Source organism: Sander lucioperca, chromosome 14 (assembly GCF_008315115.2).
Source record: "Sander lucioperca isolate FBNREF2018 chromosome 14, SLUC_FBN_1.2, whole genome shotgun sequence".
Classification (NCBI taxonomy): Eukaryota; Metazoa; Chordata; class Actinopteri; order Perciformes; family Percidae; genus Sander; species Sander lucioperca.
The window spans coordinates 5,602,346-5,610,501 of NC_050186.1; positions in this window are offsets into that span (position 1 = coordinate 5,602,346).

Here is an 8,156-nt window from a genome sequence, read left to right on the forward strand (position 1 = left end):
GAAAAAAAATAAAACAGATTTCATAGGGCCCTATATCAGGTATTTTGGCATGCAGACCCTTTTCAGTGCATTTGTGACTGAAAGGTTCAAGTCTTATGTAAGCAATTTATAGATTTTATAGACACACGCATAAAAAAACATGAATTCAGGCGGACTATGGCTGCTGTCCGTCAAGAACAATTAAGTTTGGGAGGGAATGTCATTTAACAAACATCCATTATCTGACAACTAGCTTTTATTTGACAATGTACAGTATCTGATTACAGAATATTTTTGTGCACCTGTCATAAAGCAGACCATAAATATTCAACAGCCTTCCAATGGCAACTCTTCAATTGGCTCAGAACTGGCATGCAGTTTTAATGCTACACAGGCTTCATAATGTATGGGCAACCTAGATCCACTGTTAAAAAGAATCTCTGATCTGTTACCAATTAATATGTCTATATGCCCTCAGGGTTGCTTGGCTACTGAGTTCTTGGAATCTTTTAACCTTGACGTTACCTTCCCATTATTCACAATTCAACTATCATGAACAATATATAAAACATACAAAAGCTATATACAAAATTCAGATATTGTCAACAATTTTATGGAAAGCAACTTGGCCCTCTTCAACAAAAAAACAAGATTACCAAGGGTCAGAGGAAAATATTAATGGAGGTGGAAGAGCTCTGTGGCTTTTAAATCCCTGGCCTAATGGACTGTATTGACCACATTAATAAAACAGGATATGTGTTTCTAATGTCCTCTCCGTGGTGCATTAGGCTTTGCTTGGACTGTGGTTCCATTTGTTTGTCTGGATGGCAGCTGTGTGCAAGCAAAGATCATAATCCAAAAAGTAATTTGATCTCTAGCAGAATGCAGTCGGAAAATCTCTTCCTGTCATGCAATGCATCATTGCAAGGTTTAAAAAAAGTTTCAACATCTATGAAACAATAATTTTAGTAAGAAATTTGATTCATGAATGTTATAGAAATGAGAAGATAATATATTATTTTTTCTTTGTGATCCCTTAAGTGTTTCGGACATTCTTTACTTTTATCGCCGATATGTGCTCTCTGTCCAGTACCAAAAAAAAACTGTGTGCACCAGTATTTCCCACAGATTAGAAAGCAATTTGTGGCGGAGGGGGGAAACTTATTTTCGTAACAATCAAGTATCAAAAACTGAGGAGGACATGCTGTTGGATGCTGTCCTCCTCTCCTACTTCAATGCCTAACAAATCTATCTCTTTCTCTCCCTGACCCTAGCTGTCTTTCACTGGTTGAAGCCTGAAAATATTGTAAACAAATTAATAACATAACTAATTACACTGGTCGGACTGTTCAGCTCTGTTTCAGACTGATACCTCCGGTTCAGGCTGGTCCTCATCCTCAACACGTGCATTTTTCAGTCGCAGAAAATACTTTTCAATACTCATCTGGATTGAAGCAGCAAACATTCAGTGTAAGAGTAAAAAATAGAGTTGTTCCGATACCAGTATCGGAAATGCCTCCGATACTGCCGAAAATGCTGGCATCGGTATCGGCGAGTACTGGAGTCCAGGCACCGATCCGATACCACGTAATTTATTAGAAATAAGAATCTATTTACTGGTTAGCTCCGTTAGCTCTGACACAGTTCTTCTTCGCTGCTCTTGAGGGGCGAAGAAGAATTGATCACCTGACGCCTCCTTAAAAGAAGCTAACATTAGCGCATCATGTCGGCAGTTTGGCAGTACTTTACAGTGGATGTTCCCACCAAGTGGATGTTCCCACCAGTAAGACGGCAACATGCAAGATATGCAAAGAAGCAATTTCGAGCGGTGGCACGAGTGTTGCAAATTTCAACACCAGCAACTTAATCAAACATTTGAAGACGCGTCATGCTAAAGAGCACGACGAATTTACCAAAGCTAAGGGGAAAAAGAAGGACGAACTGCAGCAGCAAACTCTGGAAACTGCCTTCCAGCGACGAGATAAATTCCCCAAAGACAGCTAAAAAGCGACAAAGATAACCGACAAAATTTTGGAGTTTATTGTCCTGGATGACCAACCCCTGTCTGTCGTCGAAAATGTGGGATTTCGCCGTTTAATGGAGCATTTGGAACCAAGGTACTGTTTGCCAGGTCGTAAATACATCTCCGATACTGCGCTACCCAAATTAATTAATAATAATTAATTAATAATTAATTTAAGTTGCTGTTGCACAACTGTTTTATACTGTTCTATTTAAAAATAAATTTAAAAAGAAATGGCTTCCATTTGCTGTATTCATTCATGTTTTACAAAGGGTTTAATATGATTCAGGCCTTACCACAATGATAATCATATCACAGTCATGCAGGCATAGTATGTTTTTTTTTTTCCTTTTTGTTTTTTTAAATACAGGGGTATCGGTACTCGGTATCGGCCGATACCCACAGCACGAGTATTGGAATCGGTATCGGGAGGGGAAAAATGGTATCGGAACATCTCTAGTAAAAAATGACATAACAATATTTATAATACATTTATTTGATTCACAACTGCTACATATAGTGTTTTGACCTCAACAACCCAACTGCATTTTAGTTAACTTTGTAAAGCGGGCACAATCGCTTGTTTGCTAAGAGTCGGGTTGGGACTCCAACATTAACACACTGACAACATTGTATTTAGAATATAAAATATTTTTATAGCTAGATACCAACTTTTCGTGAACTTGTGAATTTCGCCAGCCGTCTTCTCTCCTTTATGGAGACAGACGCTGTGTGCAATGTGGGAGGAGCTGTGTGTGTGTGTGTGTATGTGAGCGAGACGCAAGTGACAGAGAGGCGGAGGAGAGCAGGGAAAGGAAATGCAGCTGAACGTGTTTTTAAATAGCGTTTAAAAAAAATATAATTAATAACGAAACGCAATGTGCGGCGGCCGGTGTTGATAGTGCGGCCACCACCACACATTAGTCTATGTGTGGGAAACACTGGTGCATCCTCCTTTTTATTACAGAAACAAGAAGACCCATAAGCCTCGTGCTCTAAATCCACCCTGTAATTTAATAGTGGTACAGGGCCACAAATGCAGTAATAGGTGATACAAATAAAGGTAAAAATATGTAAAATAAATCTTAAGAAACCATCAGGCCATCATCAGGTAAATTTATATTTTTTTTCCAATACACAAACTAAACTAACATGTAAACTAAACTAAAGATGATTAAAATGCTGAGCATTATGTCTTCTAAACATAATAGCATGTTAGCGTTAGTCATTGTTTCTTACTTTGAAAACACACAAACAAACAAACAAACAAACAAACAAACAAACACAACCTGGTGCACACAAGTATGAGCTTCAATGCAAGTCAATCAAAACTAAACTGTATGATGTGTTTTAAGCTTGAAAGTTGCTAATGAACATATGAGGACACTCTCTCTATCACTCTCCTCAGCCTCAGGCCCATGCATTTTTATTCCAAACGTGCAGTTTCCTCCCTGTCCAGCCGTTGTCCCCAGTGTGTTCTGGCCTTCTCTCATTACCTGAACTCTACCCCCACCTGCTCACCTGCTCATCATTCCCTCATTAGTCCCTCAGAATATGAAGCGGCCATCAGCCTAATTACTGCCAGACCGTTTATTAAACCCTTCTAGCCATACAGCTTTCCAGCCTCTGTTATGTTTCCTGTTTGTTTCTGTTTTTATTGCCTGCTCCCTTTTTTGATGCGTTTGCCTTTGCTGATTGACTTACTGTTGCGACATTCAGTAAACAAGGTTTTTCCTGGCTCAAAATGGGCCTTTGGGGGGGGGGGGGCGGGGGGCGGAAGGAGAGCCGGTGGCCCCCGGTGCAGCATGGTCACCGGGACAGTCTGGTACAAATCAGCGCCAGCCGCATATAGCAGCTGTGGATATGAGGGAGGCTGGATGCTGTAAATCAGACGTTTTGGCACTTGTAAATTTTCTTTGCCGCTGGCTAAAACCTCTTTGGGGGGGCGCCAAAACTTTCTCTATGTAGGAAAAACCCTGGTAAAGCTAAGTTTAACCTTACCTGAGTTAGCTGCTTCCGAGTCCAAACATCCAGTGCCAGAGCCACTACAGCTAAGCTAATTATCCAATAATGATGCACACATTGCAATTACATATAGCAGATACATTCCTGGATATTCCCATCTGTCTGAAAGAAGACCTGTTAACTTTTTAAACCAGTCAACTTCAATCTTAATGTTGCGTTCAGTCCTTTCTCACCCTTGAGCAAGCATCGTAGAGTAGAGATTCATGGCTTTGCTAATTAAATTTTTGCAAACCTGGTGGAGCCCCTGGCAGCCATTATCTGCCAACAGGATTTTGATTAACTGGACATGAATACACTATTATCTAGAGTTACTGTTTGGGGCTTATAAACATCAGCCCCCTAATTAAAAAGAATAATGCAGCGCATATCATGTCCAAAGCAATCTGCATCTTGCTTTGCTATTAGGGGGAAAATGAGGAAAGTCAAACACCTTAAGTTCGTGCATAAAACATAATAAAAGCAAAGTGATGATTCATGTTTTGTTGTTTATTACCGGTTGAGCAGAAACACATTCAGTGTTTTGAATCTTTTACAAGACAAGGCAAGCCTTGTTTAGCCAGACAGTGAACCTACTGTATGAGGAGGAATATTTCTCCCTTTTTACACACAGGCTTTAAATGATACCTCCCTTTTGGTAGTCAGTGAGATGTAGGGCCTTTTTTTAAAGTGAAGGGACCATCCGTTGGTGTGTAAAAAGGTAGAGGAGCATAAAATGCAGCATGAATTGAGTATTCTCACTCTAAACATGCTATATCTTGTAGATTTTGTGCAATCCATTTTACAAGACATGGCCTATTTTTCTCTGGAACTTTTTGGAAACAAAACCTGTGCACCTGCTTCACACCCTCTTTGTTTGATTTGTCAAATTAAATAATAAAATCGTATGTCAGCAATCGCCAGGTCCAACAGCTTTGATGACTACTCAGCTGGTCAAAACCCCAAACTCTGTAGTGGTACAGAGACCGTATGGCCGATGAAATAAACCGCTTACTGAATAAAGTGAAAGTTATTCTAAAAAACTAAGTCAACAGTGGCTTTTGTCAACTTCTTAGATAGTTTGCCTTAATAAAACAGAGGACTCTTATGTTAACTTTAGTCCCTCCCAAATTGATAATTTTGTAGACGGTGCTACGGCCTTGCTACGGACGACTTTAGACTCTGTGGCTCCTCTCAAAAAGAAGATGATGAAGCAAAGGAAACTAGCAACTTGGTATAACTCGCAAATTTAAAACAAACCTCACGGAAACTTGAAAGTAAATGGCGTTCCACCAATCTAGAAGAATTTCGTTTAGATTGGCAAGACCATCTGAAAACATATAGGGAGGCCCTCAGAAATGCCAGATCAGGCTATTACTCATCACTAATAGAAGAAAATAAGAACAACTCAAGGTTTTTTTTCAGCACTGTAGCCAGGCTGACAGAGAGACACAGCTCTATTGAGCCATCTATTCCTACAGCTCTGAGTAGTGATGACTACATGAGCTTCTTTAATGATAAAATTATAACAATTGGAGATAAAATTCATCACCTCTTGCCTTCAACTTCTAATGGTTTATCTTTAAACGCAGGACCGCTAGAAAGAACGACAAAACCTGACATATACTTAGACTGCTATTATTCTATAGACCTACAACAATTAATGTTAAAGGTCTCTTCAACTAAGCCATCTACCTGTCTCTTAGACTCCATCCCAACGAGGCTACCTAAAGAAGCGTTACCCGTGGTTAACACTTCATTACTAGATATGATCAATATGTCTTTATTAACAAGTTATGTACCGCAGTCATTTAAAGTAGCTGTGATAAAATCTCTTCTGAAAAAACCCACCCTCGATCCTGAGGTCTTAGCCAACTGTAAACCTATATCTAATCTTCCCTTTCTCTCCAAGATCCTTGAGAAGGTAGTTGCTAATCAGTTATGTGACTCTCTACATAGCAATAGTTTATTTGAGGACTTTGAGTCAGGATTTAGAATGCATCATAGCACAGAGACAGCACTCGTGAAAATTATGACGAATTACAAAGATTAACGACCTTCTAACTGCTTCAGACAAAGGACTTGTCTCCGTACTTGTCTTACTAGACCTTAGTGCTACATTCGACACTATCGACCATACCATCCTGTTACAGAGACTGGAACATTTAGTTGGCATTAAAGGAATCACACTAAGCTGGTTTAAGTCCTATTTATCTGATCGATCTCAATTTGGCAATGTTAACAATGAATCCTCCAGGCACGCTAAAGTTAGCCATGGCATTCTGCAAGGCTCAGTGCTTGGACCAGTTCTATTCACCTTTATATGCTTCCTCTAGGCAATATTATTAGGAAACACTCAATTAACTTTCACTGTCATGCGGTTGACACCCAATTATACCTATCAATCAAGCCAGACGAAACCAGTCAGTTAGCTAAACTTCAAGCATGCATTAAAGATATAAAATCATGGATGGCCTACAATTTCCTGATGTTAAACTCAAACAAAACTGAGGTTATTGTGCTGGGGCCTAAACACCTCCGAACCTCATTATCTAAAGATATAGTTACTCTGGATGGTATTGCCCTGGCCTCCAGCACTACTGTCAGAAATCTAGGAGTTATTTTTGATCAGGATATATCCTTTAATGCCCACTTAAAACAAACCTCAAGAACAGCCTTTTTCACCTTTGTAACATTGCCAAAATTAGGCACATCCTGTCTCAAAATGATGCTGAAAAACTAGTCCATGCATTTGTTACTTCCAGGCTGGACTATTGTAATTCCTTACTATCAGGTTGACTCAGACTCTCCAGCTGATCCAGAATGCTGCAGCGCGTGTTCTGACAAGAACTAAGAAAGAGATCATATTTCTCCTGTATTAGCTTCTCTGCATTGGCTTCCTGTAAAATCCAGGATTGAATTTAAAATCCTTCTCCTGACCTACAAAGCTCTAAATGGTCAAGCACCATCATATCTTGAAGAGCTCATAGTACCTTATTGTCCCACTAGAGCACTGCGCTCCCAGAATGCAGAGTTTCTTGAGGTTCCTAGAGTCTCTAAAAGTAGAATGGGAGCCAGAGCCTTCAGCTATCATGCTCCTCTCCTGTGGAACCAGCTCCCAGTCTGGGTTCGGGAGGCAGACACCATCTTAAAACTCTCCTCTTTGATAAAGCTTATAGTTAGGGAGTGAGGAGTTGCAATGTTTGCCTAGACCGGCGGGGGGAGGGTAGGTATATAACTACAGACATGGCACCTCTTCTCTGCTTCTCTTCTCTTGATTATCTTTGCCATGAACTACTACAACTACAATTTCTAGTCATAGTTCCATTATCTTTATTGTGACTGAAGTATCTTCCCTCCCTCATACTACAGCATACACCGGGACTTACAATCTTCGTTCCCAGGATCTTTTCCTTCTGTCTATTCCAAAGGTTAGAACTGAACTGGGGAAAAAGGCGTTTAAGTTTGCTGCTCCCTCTACATGGAACAAGTTAAAGAAATCCATGAAACTTAATGAGCTGGTCTCATTGGTCGCTTTTAAGAGGATGTTGATTGACTTGGAGGCAGCCACATCTGGCTGTAGATGTTTGCCTGATGTGTTTAGGATTCTGGTTGACTTTGAAGGATTTGCTGTTTCAGTTGTTATGTTTTTAGTGTTTTGTGTATTTTGTGTTTGTATGTACTGTATGTGTGGTTGTACTGGTGCCTGTCTTGGCCAGGACACTCTTGAAAAAGAGATTTTTAATCTCAATGAGTCTCTTCCTGGTTAAATAAAGGTAAAGAAAATACACGATTCTGTCCATACTCTTAGGACTGGTTTACTACTGCTAACATCACAATTATTCAAAGGTAGTAAGATTCAACACAAATGCCTACACAATCAGGCCAGTTTCTCATATAATTAGTTTCACCAAAGACAGCTAATCGCATAACTCATAAGAGGAAGGAGCTATTCCACAGAAAAGCTAACACATACAGTACATAATATTTTCCTCTGGGAGATGTCCGTTCAGAAGAAAGAAATGACAAAAGAATGAAAGAATGCTGGCCGTGCCAGAGATGATGCCCGTCATTTGACGCCTCGACTACAGTCCTGCACAGCTTATTCAGAAATCTATTGTGTGTTACTCACCTGCAGAGCCAATCTCTCAGC